Below are 21,166 nucleotides of genomic sequence, written 5' to 3' on the forward strand. Positions count from 1 at the left end.
AATCACCTTTGACTATGGAAGTTTTGAGAAGTCAGTGCTGAGAAAATTTACACATTCTTTTTCCTGTTATCAACAGGAAAAACAGATAGAGGTTGAAAATGTGAAAACAACAAAAGGAAAGAGGCAAGGAACCTGTAATCATTTTATTTTATGTCAAAGCAGAAAAGAAAAATGGGAGGAAAGTTATTGAAATATAGCATCTGCTTGAATTAAATTGTCCATTCCAAAAGAAAAACTGCTTCAATTCTAAATTCAAAAAACAAATTGCTGAGGAAAAAAAAACAAATGAGAAAAAAGTTTCAAAGGAAAATGGAGAGAACCTAATGCTGAAGATGGGACTTGGACCAAAGCTTTCAGATTCAACTTTCAGATTCAACACCTTTGCCAGCTATTCCTTCTTATCTGAGCTAAAATGCTAAGGGTGATCTAAAGAATATATAACTTAGCAGTATTTTAATTAAATCTGTGCCTCTACATGATCAAAACATCGATACAGGTGCATGATTTACCTCATTTTAGATGCTTTGTTAGTCCCTCCTTAGCAGGTAACTTTAACTCAAAATCTGCTGGTTGTAGGCTCCACACAATGAAAAGGAGATATCCCTGCATCCAGCATAAGTGTATTCCCTCACTGCAAGATATTTTGATGACTAAAGCACATATCGGTAAAAAATTACTGGGAAAATTAAAAGAAAGAAGTCCCCAGTATGCTCCTAAGTACACAACACCACTTCTGGCTCAGTAATACCCTGATCTCAATACTCTTAGTAGCTGGAGGAAATCATGTATATGTTTTCACTGTGCTCCTATAGTTTTAAAATTTTCTTACAATGAGAAATAGCATATTCCCAGGTTAATGCAAGCAACTTGTTCTCACAATTTGAGCTAAAATTGTTCACCATGGTCAGTACCTCACAGGGACAGAAGACCAAGGTTGAGGTCTGGTCACAGTTGTGCTAAATGTCTTACTTTCTCTTTTAGATTCAAATACCTACTTTCCTGCTATACTTACCCAAAATATTAAAATGACCTCAATACTACCCCATTCACTTAGGAGAGGAAAAAAGAAACAGAAAATTACATGGAATTGACCATTACAAAAATTACTTGCAAGGCATTTTCATTTGATAGCTGTATTTTCCATCATATTATCATTCTTTTTTTGTTGACAAGTTTCCTAGATTGTAATCTTGTATTACAATGCTACTCTACCAGAAAAGGCTTATATTTTCCTGTCAGGTACAGTGGCAGAATGCAGAATCATTTACTGGGGCAACTGTTAGATTGAAAAATGTACCTTTACTGGAAAAGGTATTTAGTTTTGTAGTCCATTTGACCATAAATCATCACGTATGTGCTCAGGGCTCCCAGACAACAGATTGAAATCTTTCCTTCTTTTATTAGAATAGTAACATCTGCATCACTGCTATTGAGTTGAATCAGCATTTCTAGAATACGTCCATATTTTCACTGAAAGGATTTACAACTCCAGTATTAATATTCATACTGGACTGAAGTCCAACATAAAAATGTGCTGGTTAAGAACATTACTTCCAAAGCTTTCACATATGAGACTATATTGTTATGCTAGCTAGTCGCAGAAAGTCCACTCTAATTGGTATTCAAGAACACATTGCCTTATTCATATGCTAGATATATTTCCAGCCAGGATCAACTTCCCAGAAGCATATTTCAAACCTTAAGGTAGAGGAACACTGCAGCAGAGAGAATAATTTCTGCATTTTTTTTTTCCAAAAGAAAGAGGAAACTGAATTGTTCTGGTTGGCACTGATCTCAGTGTAAGCTGCAGAGTCATTAATGGCTATAGGTACAATCCTCTAGTGCATAAACATTTTATTTTAACAGAACCAGAAAAACAGAGATCCTAAACTGTCCAGAAAACTGGAAGACTGAAAAAAAGAGAGAGGTATACTCTCTGGTACTTATTAATGTGCTATACTACCTGCAACAACTCTATAATCATCACTATTTTTTACAAACTCTGTTCGATTCAATTCTAATTCAGATTTGTTCTTAAAGGGGGTGTTATTTCTCCTTTATTGATGTAACAAACAGGTTTGCTGTGACAGCCATGGTTAACTTTTTACTGAAAAGGAAGAAGGTGATAAGAATACATGTGTCTCTCTGTGTGAATATGTGTATAAATGTACATGTATAGTTATTATTAAACTCAACTAAATAAGAGGTAAAGTGACTAACCTTGCACAGGTACAGCCAGTGTTCTACCCATGTGAAAGGTATTATATCTCAAAGTTGATGAATATTGCAGTTTTGAAAAACACTCATCTTAATGATCAAATACTAGATCATAAATCAAATATTAGAAGCATGTTTTGGCACCCTGTGGGCTTTGTTACTTTGAAAGTCTAGAAGGATGTATTTTTATTTGCATTATCAGACTCAAACACTAAAGGCCCAAGATATTAATACCATTTCTTCACGGGAAAATGAGAGTTTTATTAACTACACAAAACTGGAATCTGACCATATTTTTATTATTTTTATTTATAAACATTTCAACCTGTCACAGTCTTTAGTACAGACCTCCAAATGCCCTTTTTCTCTAATGCCCTTTTTTTCTCTCTAAAAATGTGCTCTGATGCACATCCCTGTCCCAGATGTCACACAAACAAACCTACTCGAGGTCTACATTGACTGAAATCAGTGGCAAAGTCCTGGATTTCACCCAAGGTTGCAAAGTTTTCAGTGGAAATATAAGAAATATAAGAATATGTTTTCAAATTTTAATTTATTTTAAAAGGATTCAAGTAGAACAAATATGGAGGCATAATTCTAGAATAGAAATGAAAATATATATTTAAGCTGTATTTCAATTTATCTGAATACATGGTAATATCTTACAATTTGTTTTATCTCACAAAGAGCAGAATTAAATGCTTTCAGTTAAGATTGAATGGAAATGTTTCATAAAGAACAATGGAAGCAACCTCTGACAGCTTTATGAATTCATTAGTGAGTAACTCTTTTTTGGCACTCTAAAGGGACTTTCACAGTGACATAAAACCCTCATGGACTCACTTATAGGAAGCCAACAAATTATAAGAATTTCCCAAAATCTGCAGAATATAAAGGCTAATTTTTATTTTTTTTTTTTTGCTACTTCTCAGTTTGAAGAATCCAGCTCCACTCTTTCAAACAAGGAAAAGAAAAAAAAAAAAAAGAAAGAAAGGTCAGTGCATTTTCATTCAGGGGCATACGCAATAAATAATATCTGAAAAAGAAACTGAGCACAGAAGATCAGTTTGAAAAATTGAGTTTGAAAGATATTCAAAGAATTTGCTTTCTGTAAGAAAAATGAGTGAAAGAACTGATATTTAAGATGACAGGTCTTGAAAATCTAAATCTGAGCTTAGACAAGCATTATGAGAATTAGTAGAAAGCAGAGACTGTGGTGGCATTTAACATATTTTCAGGGAAACAATGATTAAGAAAAAATCAGTTTATAAGCAACACATAATTCAGTCTTTCTGGTTGAAATCCTAATGAGTAACTCAAATAAGCAATATTTTTTCTGCTTTGCATAGTATACATGAAAAACAATATTTTAAAAGAGATGCTTCAATTTTACTTTTTTTCCAAGAGGAGAGGACTCCTATCATTAATTAAATTGTGGATGTTCAGAATGTAACTGATGCTTGGTTACAATCACACCATCATATATTATTGTCTTCTTCCTCAGAGTTGTTCTGCTGACCACTAACATATACAAGCTTTTCTCCCAGTATGGAATTTGAAGAAGAAAGAAAGGTAAGGAGATAGAGTGAGCAAGAGGTTTGGTTAAGAGGGCTTTGTAAGGGGAAATAAAAGATAATTCAAAGATTAAACCTTAAGACATCTCTACAAACAGCAATACCAGTGCAGTTTACCTTTGCTGGCAAGTCCCATTGGCTTTGCCAGTTAGACCCATTCAACCATCTTTCTGCACAGGCAGGCAAGATGTTAACAGAGAGAATACAGAACAAAACAGAAAGCTCCCAAAAGTCTCCTGAAATAGAGTATCCCCATCCAAAAATGGCAGTAATATTTTTAGTGAATTTTATGCTTTACTTCAGGCTATTACGTTCAGATAGAAATTCTGTTGGTCTTGAAATCCACACCAGATTTACTGAAGCCAAAATTCAGTATTATAAAAGCATGGAATTTATTTCATAGATTTTACTATGTCCCTAATATATGCCTTTACCACCTACTACACTCACTTGTAGAATCTTGGTGGTTTTTTAAATGTCGATACGCTGTTACTACGTTAGGGTTTTAAGAATGAGTTTCTTTCTGAGCCTGAACTTCTTACATGAAAGCTGGTTCAAATTTTAACATTTGCTTCAAGGAGAACAAAATTCAATTTAATTTAAAGAATTACTCACCTTGTGGTTTCCAAGAGACTTTTAATGTACCTTGAGCAAGTTCCAGAAGTGTAGACCCTTAAAAGCTACACATAAATAAAAGCTCTTCCAGACTACTTTTCTTATTCCTGTATTTCTCTTTACTTTCTAATTTACTTTCACTGCCTCTATTATCATTAAGATCCTGTTGTCTTAGTTGTTCTTGAGTCTTCATGAATAAACTGTGAACACAAATCTTAGATGTTCACTGATAATGACTCTGTCAATGAACGTGTATTAAGTGTCTCAAAAGCCACAGAATCAAGTAACAAATACTTGCATTTCTTTACCTAATGTGCTCCAGTTCTAGGTTTGATCCAGGATATACTTGCAAATGTATGTGCTGCTATCTTAAACCAGGAGTTAGTTGCTCTACAGGATAGTAGACAGTAGCTATCAGAACAGTTAATTCTGGCCAAAAAAAAGAAAGATTTTTTTTCAACAGATTAATAGATGAACTTTAGATCACAATATCACCAAATAATTAAAAATCAGAGAATAAAGAAAGAGCCTATCCCAGCTACTATGGTGTTCTTGTTTGTCCATATTAGCATTTCGGTCCTCTGTAACACTTGTCTACCTATTTTTCATGGCACAGCTCACTGTATCTTTTAAAAGCTGCTTTCTCCAGGAGCTAATTGAACTTTGTCTATGTTGAGTGAGCTGGTATTTGATACTGACAGCCTACAGGAGGCAATTTCTTCAAAAGACTAGGAAGACAAACTGCAGCTTGGAATACCTGGCAGCAAGCCCATTAGTGTTGCAATGTCAAAGATGCACAGATAAATTACTTACATAACACACTCTCTTCATTTCTGTCACGAAACTTGCTGCCCTGAAACAAAAGTTTCCCCCTTCACAGCTCGTCAGAACTTTTGAAAGTTAAATATATTGTTTATTGTATCTGAGATACCATTACTAGCATTTTTACTGCTTTTTGAAGTAAGCTTCCTTTGAATTCCTTAAGTAATTTCCTCAGACTGGGACCTCAGCTCTTCATTAAATACACCTCATCTCAGAAACTGTGCAAGATTTCATGTGCAAGATAGTGAAGGGAAGGAAAAACAGTTCTATATCCTTCTGTAAGGCACTGGTTTTGGTTTGATTTTTGTCTCTGGATATACTGCTCTTTAGTGACAGGGATGAGACTGGACTTTCATCTATAAGCACTACAAACTGGCTCAGGCAAGAAGTAATTACATATAAAACCTTTTATGTTGAGGCTACAAACAAATCCAGACAAGTTGATACTCGGAACTGATATACTGGATGGTCTGGGCAAGCAAATTGCTTTATTTTCTTAGAAAAAAGCTTTTCTCAGCAGCAATTGACAACCTACTGGTATATTCAAAGTATGTTCACACAGGAGTACAACCCAAACTGCATTCCAATGGTAGTGCAGTAGTTTGACTAAACAAAAGCTAAGGCGTTTCCTAGGCAGTCTGGGTGTCATTCATACTCTAAGTCAGGTTAGTCTGTAAAGTCCATGTGTATTAAAGATCAGTTTAGGCTTTCTGAAGATAAGAAGACCTTAAAGTATTATGTAATGACTGCACTGACCTGGAAGATATCACTATTATGTACACTGATTAAAGACAGGATTTATTGATTTATTGGTGAATTAATTCATGTGTTTTATAGCTTTGTTGAGGTAAGGCCACAGAGAGCTTAAGGAGTCTTCACATCTTTATGCAAAATATCAACTAATCTCACAATATAACAAGAAGCTTAGTTACACATGAAGCATTTACAGATTTATTTTGCAAGCTTTAACACTTTCATCTCTAAACTTGTCAGTCCAGTATTTCAAAGAAGTGTTCCAAGATCCTTTACAAAGCTGAAGTAGAGTAGCCCACAGAATGACTACATATATGACTACATATATATATACCTGGAGGGGGAATGGATGGAGATCTTTATTTTGAAGCATGAATGTAGCTTTACTCACCCATTACTTGTTCTAAAGTGAGAAAGAATGACTAGAACTTAAGATTCCTCTTCCATGGAGAATATTAAGAGGGGAATTACTGGAAAGACTTACAGACATGTTCAAATTAGTTCTGTAGCATCACACTGTCTACTATAAATTCCTTGAGGATCCATGCCCATATTTACCCCGACATAATCTTTATGATCTTACATAATCTGTCAGCTTTCCACTCCAAATCTGACAGTTAACTGGATTCAGTAACCAGACAGAAATTTCTGCTATTGTACCACCAAATCAGTATACTATAAACTTTTTAATGTCCGATTAAAACAACAATATTGTTTTATTGTTTTGAGCTGAAGGTCATTAGAGAGACCTGGAAAGGTTGCTATATAAAAAGGTATGAAATCAAATGCTACGCCAGCTCTAGACTGCAAATTAGAACACATACTGAGACAAATTTGCTCAATATATGTATCAAATATGGCATCAATAAATTTATGCCCAGGTAAAACAGCAAATAGATCAGGCACTAAATGTTCTTATTTTTCCAATTTACCTATGAAAAAAAAAAGAAACTATATTAAGTCCAGAGAAACAACCTATGCACATAGCCCATGACTGAACCCATATGGGTCCAGTACAAAGAAATGTTCAAGCTCATCTATGGCTATTGAAAATGCAAGACTTGCCACAGCATAATTAGCTGTCAGGTTATTCACCTACCTACAAGGCAGTCAGTCTGACAAGAGAACAAGCAGCTGTCTTCCTGACAGTTGGAGTCACATCACAGCAAGAGATGTAGTTTGTCTCCTGGGGCTCTATTTCACAGTCAAATCAGAGATAAGGAAGCCTCAGAGCCTATATACAGAGCCTATAAACAGAGCCTATAAGCAGTCCTGTCAGTCTCTGTTAGTAGCACATTTAGCTATCACGCTTCCATTTGTGCATAAGGTTTTCAGGGTTAAGAATGAGGTGCAAGTGTTGTGGTTTAACCCCAGCTGGCAACTAAGCATCACACAGGCACTCAATCACCCTTATCCCTGCCACCAGGATGGTGGGGGTGGGGATGGTTGAGAGAATCAGGGGCATAAAAGTGAGAAAACTCATGGGTTGAGATAAGGGCATTTTAATAGGGAAAGCCATTGCCTCCTCAGCAAGTTTGCAGATGACACCAAGCTGGTGGGAGTGTTGATCTGCTGGAGGGCAGGATGGCTCTACAGAGGAATCTGGACAGGTTGGATAGATGGGCTGAGGCCAATTGTATAACAACACCAAGTGCTAGGTCCTACACTTCGGTCGCAAGAATCCTGTGCAGCCCTAAGGCTGGAGGAACAGTGGCTGGAAAGCTGCCCAATAGAAAAGGACCCGGAGGATGCTGTTTGACAGTGGCTGAACACAAGCCAGCAGTTTGTCCAGGTGGACAAGAAGGCCAATGGTATCCTGGCTTGTATCAGCAGTGGTGTGTCCAGCAGGACTAAGGGAGGAATTATCCCTCTGTACTTGGCATTGATGAGGCCACACCTTGAATCTTGTGCTCAGTTTTGGAAAAGATATTGAGGTGCTGGATGAGGACAGAGAAGGGCAATTGAGCTGGTGGAGGGTCTGGAGCACAAGTATTTAGAGAACAGGTTGAGGGAGCTGGGCTTGTTTAGTCTGGGAGAAAGGAGGCTCAGAGGAGCCTTTATCACTGAAAGGTAAGGTTGTAGTGAAGTGAGGGTTGGTCTGGTGTCCCAAGTAACGAGAGGAAATGGCCTCAAGTTGTACCACAGGAGGCGGATATTAAGAAGAATTTCTTCGCTAAAAGGATGGTCAAGCCTTGGAACATGCTGCCCAGGAAAGTGATTGAGCCACCATCCCTGGAGATATTTAAAAGAAATGTAACTGTGGCACTCAGGGACATAGTTTAGTGGTGGACTTTTCAGTCACCACTGAAAAGTTTGATTCAATGATCTTAAATGTTTTTGCAACTGAAATAATTATATGGTTCTTCAATGTCAAAATGCACATCTGGAACTGGACAGGGTATGGATAAATGAAATTAGCTATGTCACCTTTCCAAATTGTCCTTGTAGAGCAAAGGAAGTTGACCAGACTTAAATATAAGTTTTTTGAACATTTTATGTCTTCATATCTGTCTTCTACAGACAACATGGGTTTTCCCCACTAAATTAAGAAAATTTTGCCACTGTACAACACTATTCAAACATTCATATTCTGTTAATTTTCTGGCGGTTTGTTAAATCTAAAGAGAAGGACAAAAAATCATAATGAGCATCATTTGCCTAGACAGATATGTCATTCTGCCCTCTAAAATCCCAGTAAACAACCATCTGGTCCTGTAATCCACATTGCTTTGACTTTAAACTTGTTTTAGTTTCCTAAACACAACTGCCTTCCTCTTGCTGAAGTTATCTATACTGACAGATCAAGTCACATCTTTTTTATTCTTCTGTCTAGAAAAGGCATAACAGTATAAATCTGATTATGAGAAGAACTTCAAAGTAGAGTACAAATCCCATTAAATATCAAAGACTAACACATTTTCTCGGATCACAGGGAACTCAAAATCATATCCCATCAGGTTAAGTTGTCATTTTTCCGCTAATATTTATTCCCTTGTCCTCTTCCCTAAAAATGACATGAGTGAGTTAAATAAAAAGCAGCGATCTGTGTAGAAGTTAATGCTTTTGGGTTTTCCTTAATTGTGTGAAGAGACAGAAAGGTGAATATTTCAGTTAGGATCCTTTAATTAAAAAGTAATCTAACTATGCACTAGGAATTTAATTTTCTCTCTGGTTTGATATCAATGCCATAATAAAATGAAGAAATTGCCACATCCAAACAAGACAATTATCTAGCCATGGTAACATGACACCTCAGACTTAGCACCTAGCATTTAATGGAAAAATCAAAAATGTTAGTGTTATGTCATTATTCAAAGTAAACAGAAACACTCCCTTTCTTTAGACTTATGTCTTTTCTCATTGGTATAATCAGAACAACAAATGCCAGAAGCAGAAATGCAGTCATTTATCAATCAGGTGGCATAATATATTGGGCTAACTTGCCACAAGTTTACCATATTTCTGAATATCTTGTCATGAGGAAACTTAGGTCAGTGAATTACAGGCAAATTCAGCAATAGTATCAAAGCTGTGATTCCACATATCAAGATATTAAACATATGTGTCAATAGTATCAATTTTTCCTGAAATTTAATGGTTCAATTGTCATAAGGTCCTTTCCATATAATTTTTTACAGTAACTTATGCTTTTTAGAGCAACAAATCTTATTACTTCTATTGCAAAATTCATTGTGTTCCTTTTTTGATAAGTTAAATCAAAATATGCTTTTTAAGAAAGTATTTGTTTTCAAAGAATATATTAAGTTTAAAACTGTGTTGTTAATTCCTTGGAGATTTTTGATCACAGTGTAAACTCATATTCTAAAAAAAATTTAAAAAAACAAACTTCAAGAAAGAAAATAAACATGCAACATTTTTCCTAGCTGTCTAGAGACATTTTACAAAGTACTAAGTAAACCAGTGTTACTGAAAGAGTAATTAAAGTATTACTTGTATTTGTAGCAAACCGCTCACTGCAAAAAATAGAAAATCTCAAAAAATAAAATAAAAAAAGAAACCACTATTCATTCATTTTTAATATCTAGTGGGTAGGTTTTCAAGGTATCCAGACACTTTAAAAGATGTAAAATAGCACATAGTAAATTTTAATTTTACTGGGGAGGAGACACCCAAATTCTTTTGGAAGCCTATGCCTAAACACCACTAGAAATTGACTCCGCATGCCTATGATGAGAGGTACAATGTATGAATCTAACCTGATAGACAGGCATACATTTGACTGAAATAAGAGAGAATTTTCTTTTTAAAGAAGCTTTTCAATAATTGTCTCTCAGATTATCATTAAAATTCTCTCCTTTTGTGTTTTAATACCCAAAGACAATTTCCAGCAGAGTTTCCCAGTCAGACTCTGCTTCATTGCAGTTTCTGGGGTGTCTGCCCTTCCACCAAATGGGAGGGCACTGCACCCCTTGAACTTGCAGCCTCCAGAAAAAGAGAAGAGTACAAAGCAGCTGCAGAAAAGACAAGTGCAATGGTTATGGAAGAGAAAGAACTGCTGGTGATGTGTTGTTATTTTTCTGGAAAATTATATAACATTTAACTCAGCCTCCTAAGCCCCTCCTGATCATGCATCTATAACAGGGGATAACTGCTAAGGGAGAAAACTGACATCAGATAAAGTCTGCAGTGGAGCGAGAGTAACTGCAACATCAACACTAGATCTGTTCAGGAGCTGTTGGATAGGAAGGCACAATTTGGAGGGCTGAGAAAGCTCTGAAAGAGAAGTTCATGTAAACTATAAGAGTTAGAGGTATGGAACGAACTGGAGGAAATAAAGCTCCACTATCACAGGAGAATTCAGTGGAAGTAAATGGGAAAAGAGGCGCAGCATAAAAGAACTACTGCTCGGACCCAACACACAGGCTAGAGGCAGCAGACAGGTTTGAGATACAGCACAGCAGGGTACAAGGACAGAAGAAGCACTGGAGAATGAACCAGAAGATTCAGAACCACCTTACCTACCACAGGAGATATAATCAAGGCTGCAGCCAGGAACAAAACACATGAGCCAGGAAAGGAGTAACAGTTCAAGTGCCTCACAGCACTCCAGTGGAGAGGGGTGAGAGACACGACAAAATTAATTTTATTAATCATGAAAAACAAGTGAAGGGAAAAGAATGTAACACTTCAAGACAGCAACAAGGGAAACCACAGCTCCTTGCTGTAAGCACTTAGAAAGATGAGAGCTATTGATCACATCACAACTAACACTGAGATAAAATGAGATGAATTGTAAGTTTTAAGCAGGAAAAAAGAGCACTGGAGATACTGTTTTCTTGCTCTGGGGTCACAAGAAGAATAGAATGATTGATAGGATCAATTCCAGCACTGAAGTAATGTAAGAACAGCAGCAGCAGAGTAGTGTGATAGGCTTCGCGCAGCTTCACTTGCCTTGTTTTTATTGGCACTTTTAATAAACTAGTGCAAATTCCAATTAATGGGTCAGATTAACAACTCATCTCTGAATGGAACATTTGTATCCTCTCTGTGTCCATAAAGTCAAAGCCATTTCCAGAGACTGTGTTTCCATGGCACTGTTATCACCACTGAAATTACCTTGTGCAGTCAATGCAATAGATGATATTGGATGGCTCAGCTGGTAATTTTTATGAGTGCTGTTTTTTTAGACCCAGCATCGTGTGAAGATGAGGCAAAAAAGTAATAACGACAAAAAAAGTTGTCTTTGGAAATAAAAATATCAATAAACAACAAATAGCAACTAAGACCTTTTGTTCTGAACTGGTGGAAAAAGGTATCTGTGGGTAGCCTTATTCCTGCAAACACACTTTCCCTTCCCTTGAATAGTACATGCAGCTGTACCATCTAAACCTTTACATTCTAGCTCAGTAACATTCCTTTCCATAAGTTGTCCCATTGATCTTAGTAACCAGTCAACACAGGCTGAGGTGCAATACTTAAACTTTACAGTGTCCCAGTCAAAGGAAGAAAAAAAAACTAAATAAAACCACCCATAAAATATATGCAGTAAACATGTGATTTTTATTTTAATAGAGGTATAACATTTTGCACTTTCTAATGCTAATGTTTGCCTAATCAGTCGAGATTCAAAAGTTGCATTTAGAAGCTTGCACAAATCTTTTGCATATCAGAATTGCTTCTTTTGTCAAGATGTAGTGGAAATGAAACAAGGTCTTAAAATTAAATTAAAATTTTAATGTGATATTGAGACAAGTCAATGCAGTTATAACATTCAAAACAATCCATCTACCCTTCATTTCCTTCAATATGCAGAAGGCAGTACAGTGCTTTGTTTTTTACACAACACTAGAGAGTGGTATGACTAGAAAAATATCACAGCATGCAGCAAGATTCACCATTTTGCCTTTGAAATCCACCACAGTAGATGCCTGAATGATGCAAAGCTGAAGGTGTTCTGTCAAAACTCAGTTTTCCACATGGGTGGTCAGGCAGACAGACAGAAGTTGATTCTCTTCACCTTTAAAAAAAGCCCTGCTAACCATGAAGAAAAAGATAAAAGAAATCTTACTCTTTTACATTACCATGTTCTCAGAAGCCAGTATATATTCAAATGGGCTTGTGAAGAAACTTAATCTTATTCTATGATTGATCATAATCTTCAGATCATTGGGATTTTGATGCAAGGTACAGAAACATTTCATAGAAAAGAGAGAAAAAAATTGAGAAGGGGAAAATCAGCTTTAACTCCAGAAAAGGTTTTATATACCTTAAAAGACTTCTACAATGTTGCATAGTCATTTCATAGAGAAAGTTACATAAGTTGGGGGATCTGTTCCAATTTTCTGCTGGAACTACAGTGTTCAACATCAGAAAAATTTGACTGCTGCCAGATGACTGACAAAGCCAAAACAAGCACAAAAGTTTGTATCAGATATACCAAATCGTTTTTTGGGGGAAAAACAGCAGTCCTACTGTCCATGTGCAAATTATCACTGAATAAAATCCCACCTATTCAATACTAACTACTGCTTTTTTTTTTTTTTTGCTAAAGCAAGCATTCTCAAATGTTTACAGGCAATTTAGAAAGATTTACTAATACATGAATACTGCACACACAAGGAAGTAAAAAAAAAGTCCTATTGTCAGGCTCCCATGATAAGAAAGAAAACTTTTTTTGAAGACTTTGTGTCCCATGCTCTCAGTACCAGAGAAGTACTGTCCCTATGAAGAAAGCCTAATAGAAGGCTGATATGCAGAATTTCAATATCAGCTTATAAAACTGTATGTTCTTTGGTCTTCCAGGGAGAAAGAACCTACTTCTTTTGATTTCAAATCAAAATACCTAGATGTAATGATTTAATAAATCTCAGAATAGACTTTCCACCAAATTGTTAAATGTTGTCATTCTTACAGCTTAGTGCAAAGAGAAAGAAAGACTAGAGTAATTATCTTGCAGAATTTTGAGCCAGAGAAGAGGAAAGTTGTCAGGTAGTTTTGATGTTGAGTATGGCACGATTACAGTTTTGTAGGCATCTAGATTCTTCTACAATGCCAATAAGAATGGGATAAAATATAATATGTATATGTATTTTATATGTAAAATACATCATGTATTTTTTTGTGTGTGATACCCCTTAACATCAAGTTCTTGCTCCAAAAACAATAAAAAATTCCCCTGAAGGATTCTATCTTCAAAACAAAGCTCTTTTTTGAATTTATTTCCAAGGCATTTTGTCTCCCATTTTGGAATATTTTTTGTCATTTTTTTTCTGACTCTGACAAATGTTCCCTTCATTGATGAAATGAATTCAAGTTAACAAAGAAGCCCATGTATGGGAGCTTTTGCAAATGCATGTATCTCTATAAAGTTGGGTTTAATCACTTATTGATTCCTCCAGGTTCCTCTACACTGCCTTCCAAAGTAGTTTTAATTCTGAAAGGAAAGAAAAATACCAAAGCTATGGTCTTAATGGCAAAGTCATTTGCAGTGATCAACTACGCTTCACAGGGTTTTGATGACAAATTACTTATAAAAGGTAATTTTGTCAAGAAGGTAAAGTACTTATAGTTACATTTTGACACACAGAAAAAATTGCAATACAATTGTATTTTCCATAACACTTATCCAAGTGTCTGAAGTAGACTTTTAGATTCCTCCTCTGCGCAGTTTCCTCTACATATTAGATACATATTGCACAATTAGAAATATGTTATCTGTTTCTTCTTTGTTATCAAACAAAACATTTCTGTTAAGCCAAACACTGAAACTACCTGCAATGTGTCTAATTCTTGTTTACGAGCTCATTTACCTGAGAAGTAAGCCTTCCTGAAACATTAATGAAGCAAAGGATTAACCCTCCTTGATTCTGTGCATTCTGCAGCCAGAGAGGGATGTATGAATGCAACACACAATGGGATCAGACTCTTGTCACTCAGTCTATAAAAAAAGGGTGAGGGTGTGATGGAAATTACTATCACCTTGCAGAATATTTGTAATCTGAAAACACAGCACACAACTTTTTTTCCATTTAATAAACTCCATGAACAAGACCTAAATCCTCTTAGTTAACGTCTTATGTCTAGTAAGTATACTTATGATCCTGTAAGCCATGATGAAAGTAAATGAGTTAGACAGAGAAAAGGGAGAGAGGTACAAAGAACATGAATGATGTGACAGCTCTGTGCAGCATGTTAGAGCACAGTGGATTTTTTAAAAATTTTATTACTGTAGGTAAAGCCCCTTCAAACATTTCAAATGTTTTGCACATAAGGAAAGGTCAGTCAGCACCCAAACAAGCAAAAGTATTGAGAAACGGCATTCACTAGGCAACAACTCCAAAGGCTTCATGTTTCATGTATTTTTAAGGAAAGGCAGCAGGATGACACTGTAACATGGTGCAACTTTGTTTCTCACTCTATTTCTACCCATGATGACCTAGAAGGAGAGCATGATTTTTCTCCGAGTTATGCACCATAGGGTTAAGGAAATTTGGCATCAAGTCTATTTCATGACAGGTTTCCTGAATGAACCTTATGCCACTAAATCTCTTCACAGGTTAGTCCTTAATTTGTAGGATGATTAGTATGTCCATTGTCTACACTATTTAAATACTATGAAGATATTTGAATCTGTGCAGAGCTATTATTTTGTTTGGTGTTACCACAGCACAGTGATTGATTGACATCACCCTTTCAGCTAAGCTCTAAACAAGACATTTTCTGTGGGTGTGTGAATGCCATCTCTTACCAAATCATACTTTCATCAGTGAGAAAGAGTGAGAGAAAGAAAAGGTGGGAGAGAGAGAGAGAGAGAGAGAGAGAAGAAGAAAAGAGTAAAATATTTGCTGAGTGTGTTATGAAAGTGAGCTATGAGCTGGTGAGCTCTCATTAACTGAAAAATAAACAAGTAAACCATAAAAAACTTTGCAAATGTACTGGCTGGACCTCAGAATATAGGAAAGCTTTTGCTGCCTGTCTCCAAAAGCAACAGATCATTTACAAAGGTGCAACTGTTGTAATGGTAATTCAGGGGACACTGTCTGGTACAGGTGTCACAGCTCAGTCTTGCAGAGACTGGTCTGTAAATCTTGAGCTGTGACATACCTTAGGGAGCCACTACTATTCTGCCATAAAAGAAATAAAACAAAAACCATGATCAGATGTAACTGCCTCAGATGCCATTTTGTCTTCTACAGGTTGGGAAAGAAAAGTTCTCCCTCACTCTGTGTTTTTTTTTACTTATAAACAATGAGGGTTTTAACAGAATTGTAATACGGTTATGGGAACTGGATGTTCCCTTTTTCATAACTGGCAGGAGAGGTGAAGAGCTGCAAATTAGTTTCAGTCAGATAGACTTACTGAGTTCATGGATATATATGCTTAGTGCATTGTTGTACATGAAGCACAAGATCACGTCCTACAAAAAGCAATGGATGAGGTTTCCACATATCTGAAGCAAATAAACCTAATGCATTTAGAAAAGGGAGCACCAGTCCATAGATTTAGCTTTTCCACTCCTTTTCAGGGCACATAATTATTTATTATAAAGTTACTGATACGTGGTGCAATTTTTACCATTTCCAATATAGTAACAATATTTTGCCAAAGGCTTAGACCCTTAACCTTGTACTGCTACAGAGCTGCCCTTCTAACCCATGATCTGGCATCATAAACTCTGAAGAAATAGCTAGAAATTAACCTCTGATTCTTGGCAGTACTTTCTTTCTCCAATCCCATCCTCCCAGTCTTTAAAAGACAACTGTCTTTCCAACAGTTATGTTTTGTAAGTGTCTCACTTTCTGACAGTGGGGCATCCTGGAGCCAAAGCAGCATAAAGGCATATTCCAATATGATGGCCAGTAATTCACATCAGAGAAACCGCATTTTAGAGACATTTCATCTTCATGGTCTTCAAATGTAATTGCAGATTTTTAACACTTCTGAAAAAAAGGCACTAACTGTAACGAAACTATCTGTTAAACCAATGATTAGGAGTAGGTCTCATTGTATCTGTCAAATTCTTGCTATTTAAGCACAGACAAAGTTTCAGGCACATCAAAAGTTCTAATTACCTATTGGTTAATAGTCAAGATTGGAAAGATTATAATATTTCAGATTATTTGAAGTATTTGTTAATGAGTTGATCATCTGGACAAAACCTCAGGAAAACGTATCTGTGTTTCTGAAGATGGACTCTCAGTTGTCTTAAACAGAAGTGGAATCCACCCTGGAAGAAAAGATCTTGAGCATAATTCAGTTTTCCAGCTTCCTAAAGACTTCCTTGAACAAATTATCATCTTTCTCTGAGCATCTTTTCTGCATCTGTGAAATGCATAAATCTTCCTTGCTGCCACTCTTTGTCTGCTTAACACTGTAAGCTTTTTAGGACACAGCCTAGCTTTTCTGTGCATTTATCCCCCAAAAAGACTTCAGTTACTTTATCCTGCCTCCTCTGTCACCTTGGTGTTGGAACAAGTGTACTTTTGATAAATAACATATCATGATTCTCTGCAGGTTGTCATGACAGCACAGAAAGATACCTGGTGCACATTACAAGGATGTAGCAAAGCAGCTGCTGAGCAGTGGCTGATCTAGAAAGCAATAAACACAGGTGAGATGTAAGAATGCCAGTGTGGTAAAGGAGAGCACTGCAGTTTATTACAGGAGTTAGTGAACCCTCCACCAGTATACTACAGGCTAAACTCCACTGTAAATCCATTCAAATGATATAGACCCAAAGCAGAATGAAAACAAACAACTCATCATTATTGGGTTAAGGATCAGCAACAACAGTGTTCTGCTTAAAGCACTGCATCTCCAGGCTTTTCCTTAATCTGTACTCACTAGGCTGCACAGTTGTCAGTGGCTTGTTACCTGGATACCATAAGAAAATAAGTGTTTCATAATCAGAGGGTTTTTTGGCTCCTGTGGAGTGATTAAATAAATGAAGTATCAATATACTTCATACTTATGTTTAAGTATCATTTGTTTACAGCATGTAGACTTTAATTCATGCATTCATACAATACCATATTATGACAGTTCATACTTTTTCCTTCCTATTTTTCCTCCAACTCTACATTGCAAAATAGACACCTTTTATGTGAAAGCCAAAAATGCCTACCCTTTACGTTACAGGTGGCAGGACATGAAGGTTGGCTTGTATTACCAGAGTAGTACTAAAGAAGATAGAAGAAATAGATAAGAAAAGTCAGTGCTGGCAAGTTTGTCATTGACCATAGTTCCTAGTAAATGTTAGCTAGTTGAATCCTAGCTAGATTCAACCTGTGAGAAACATGCTACAGTAATTTCTGGTACCTTAAGCACTCTGGATCCTTTTACTTTTTTAAAATATTCTGACTTCATGATAACAGTCCAACTATAGCAAATTTTAGGTTTTCTCAATGGCCTTACTTATGCAGAAATTACTAGGCTGCTTCTGGAGCTCTCACTTCAGGATAATACATTCTACAGAGCTGCTGAGATTTTCCTGAGTTCTCTGAACTGCTGTAGACTTTTACTACTTGTTTTTGGTTTATGTCATCTTGTGTGATACTCAGATAAGGCTCGTTCAAACTAAAGGACAGCACTAGGACACAGGCACAATTGCACTTGCAAGACATTTACTTTCCTTTCATCCAGAACTTGATACCTTTAGACCCTGTTCTTGGATGGTTCAATAATATAACAAAGATGACCACCGTAAATCAACAATAAGTACTAGTGCCAACAGAATTATTATGGCAGAGATATACAAGAAAATGAGCCATATTAAAAATTAAGAATAGGTCAGTCCATTGTTAGAAGAAAAACAATAAATCCTTCCTGCTACAAGACACTTGTTCCACACATGAGCATTTTTAGAAGCTTCCTAAGGCATTCACTGCTATACTGATAGAGACAAATTTCGCAGATGCTTCTTGGGATTTGGGCAAGTTTTAACTTCTCTCTGGTTTGACAAGAAAGTAATGCCTGTACACTGATGTGGATGTGAGTTGAAGCCTGAGATGGCAAATGGGGAAAACTGCTTCAGCACAAAGCTACAGGATGCAGAGCTACTTTCTCAAGAGGATTTCCTTTTCCAGCTTCCAGACTAACATGATCAATGAAAAGACATGGAAAATTTAGCATGGGATACCATGAAACATGATACACAACCTGAAAAGACACCTAGATGAGGCTCCAGTTCTTGCTAATTAAAGAAATGTGGCTTGGAGCCTTTTTATAAAAAATCCTTTCCATTTATTATCCTCTCTGGAGGCCCATGTTTCATGGGCAACTAATCTGGCTAGCTCCAGCAGGGTTCATATGTTCCTGCCATCATCTTGTTTCTATCTACGCTTTCAATCTTCCCTTTTTTGGGGTTTAGTACCTTTTGTCTCATCTAGTGTCCAGTTTTATGACTAGAAGCCTTGTTTTCTCATCCCTTTAGACACAGATGAAGGAACTGTGTCCTGTGTTGCCCTTTTTCTGGGAGCTCAGCTGCCTGCATCTCAGGGAGCAGCAGCCAAATGCAGACGTGGCCATGCTGCACAGAGGCGAGGAATCACTTCAGAGAAAAGCCAGTGTAATCCTTGTGTGCACAGCATGCTTTTGTTTTCTCTCCATCACCTTTACTGCTTCTGACTGAAACAAAAGGGAACAACTGCACAGCTCAGGTATGAGAGAAACTGACCATTTTAGTCTTGTTTTCCAAGGTAATAAAACAAGCACTAGCCTTGTTGAAAAACTGCTTCTCAAAAGGTAAATAAAGTCAAGAATAATCTTTCCAGTTGCCTGGACAGATTTTGAGTCAGAGCTTTGAATGCCTAGTGCAGGATGAAATGGAAGTACAAAGGAATCTGACTACAGACAAGAAGCTGCTTAGAGCAATTGCACAATCTAGAGCAGTGGAATGGTCACATTTTTCAAATATAGCAGTATGTAGAGTGAAAGGAAGGAACAAAATTACAGTTAGTTAGAGTTTTTTTGTTTCTAAATGAATTTTTCAAATGTTATCATCTTATCATCGCGACTTTTTTGTCCTCTCTGTTCTTCACTCATTAAATTGTCCCTTTTGATATTATGGCATTGATTTACAGTTGATAATTTTCTTGGTTTAATGGCTTTAAGGTGTTTCTTGGTTTAGTGTTTATCATTAACAAGGTCTGTCTGTACAATATGCCTTCGTCTGAAAAGAACTTTATTACCCCATAAAAATGTCCTCAGCTAAACAAAAAATAAATTTAACCCCCCATTCTTTTATGATTCCAGTTTTATAAATTTGGGGTGAATATTTATGTTCTAGAAAGAAGAGAGGCTGCTGTCATAAAGCCTTTAGGTCTGCCTGTGAGTAAAATATAGTCATTTTAAAATGCATTTGGCCACAGTGACCCAATAGTGACCTAGTAAAAGGAATGATTAAAGCAAAGATTACTGAGTGTTTGCCTTTTGAGATGAAGTTAAGATCTCTTTCATACATTCTTGTCAAGGTTATCTAAAAGAACAGAAGAACAAATCTAGCATTCATCCCCAAAGGGAATAAGGAGGTATACAGACATAGCTATGTCTGTGTCTGTGTTTGGGTCACTGTGTGTATGAGAAGGATGTTATGTACAAATTAGAAAAATCTTAGTCCTTTTTTTCCCTCATAAAACATTACTACTAAATCCAATCAAAATTTATATTATAAGACATCACAGTTTGGTCTAAAATGAATGCCATAAAGAAAGAATCTGAACCAGACAATCAGGTCATTCTAAACTCCATCCTGCCTGTACAGTCAGGTCCTTGGACTAATTTGGATGAGGTAAAGATTAGATCAAATTGGCTACTGCAGGACTGGCAGCCAACTTCTTCAAGGATCTGGAGAAAACAAAATTCACAATCATTCCATAAAATTAAGACTTAGACTCATCTCTATCTAATTGCCATGACCTTTGGCTTTTTCTAAACACAAAATGATGCCATATCTGTAGCAGACACACCAGAAGCCTCCAGGCTTCTGCCAGTCATTGTGAACTGAGGCCATCAGACTAAGTACAGCAATTAGTGTATCACTACATGTAGGGACATGGCCTATGTGCTCTGACTAATGCAGCTGCTGTAGTACATGGGCTAACTACTTAATGGATCAGCTGTTTCCTCTCTTTATTCCAAATATTCTTGTCCACATAAGCTATGGGCATCTGGGGAAATTTCTAGGTCAGAATTGAGAGATGTCTACATCAAGCCAAATCTTGTCCAACTGCTAACTCCTCCACTGAAAAGTAACCTCGATTTTTTTTCATGTGTACATATTTTGATTTTTTCCTCAAGCTCGGTTTTAAAGAAGAAATTTAGACTGCCTTTCTTCTGAAGTTAGGATTTTCCCTCTATGTACAAAAGTACACCTAAAAGCAAAGCAGAATTACCAAGTTAATAGTAACACTGTGTAGTGTATTACTGTGCCTTCTGTTTGCAGAGCCAGGCCAAATATGTCTTGCCCTATGCTGAAATAAAAAAAGCATGAACTTGACATCAATATAATGATAGTCCCATTTTCAATCAAAGTTCTATAATATTTTTCTGCTCCTCCTATACAATTTTTCTAGCAGAAAAAAAGTTCTGACTAGATTATTTCCTGAAATGTTATGTTTCAAGTAACAATTTCTAAGGGAAAGTAAAATCAGCTACTTATGAAGAAAATAGTTATTTACCAAGTAATCAGCTGATTTTAACAGTCCCTACCAAACCCCCCAAAAATT

The sequence above is a fragment of the Pseudopipra pipra genome, chromosome Z, assembly GCF_036250125.1.
Source record: "Pseudopipra pipra isolate bDixPip1 chromosome Z, bDixPip1.hap1, whole genome shotgun sequence".
NCBI classification, from domain to species: Eukaryota; Metazoa; Chordata; class Aves; order Passeriformes; family Pipridae; genus Pseudopipra; species Pseudopipra pipra.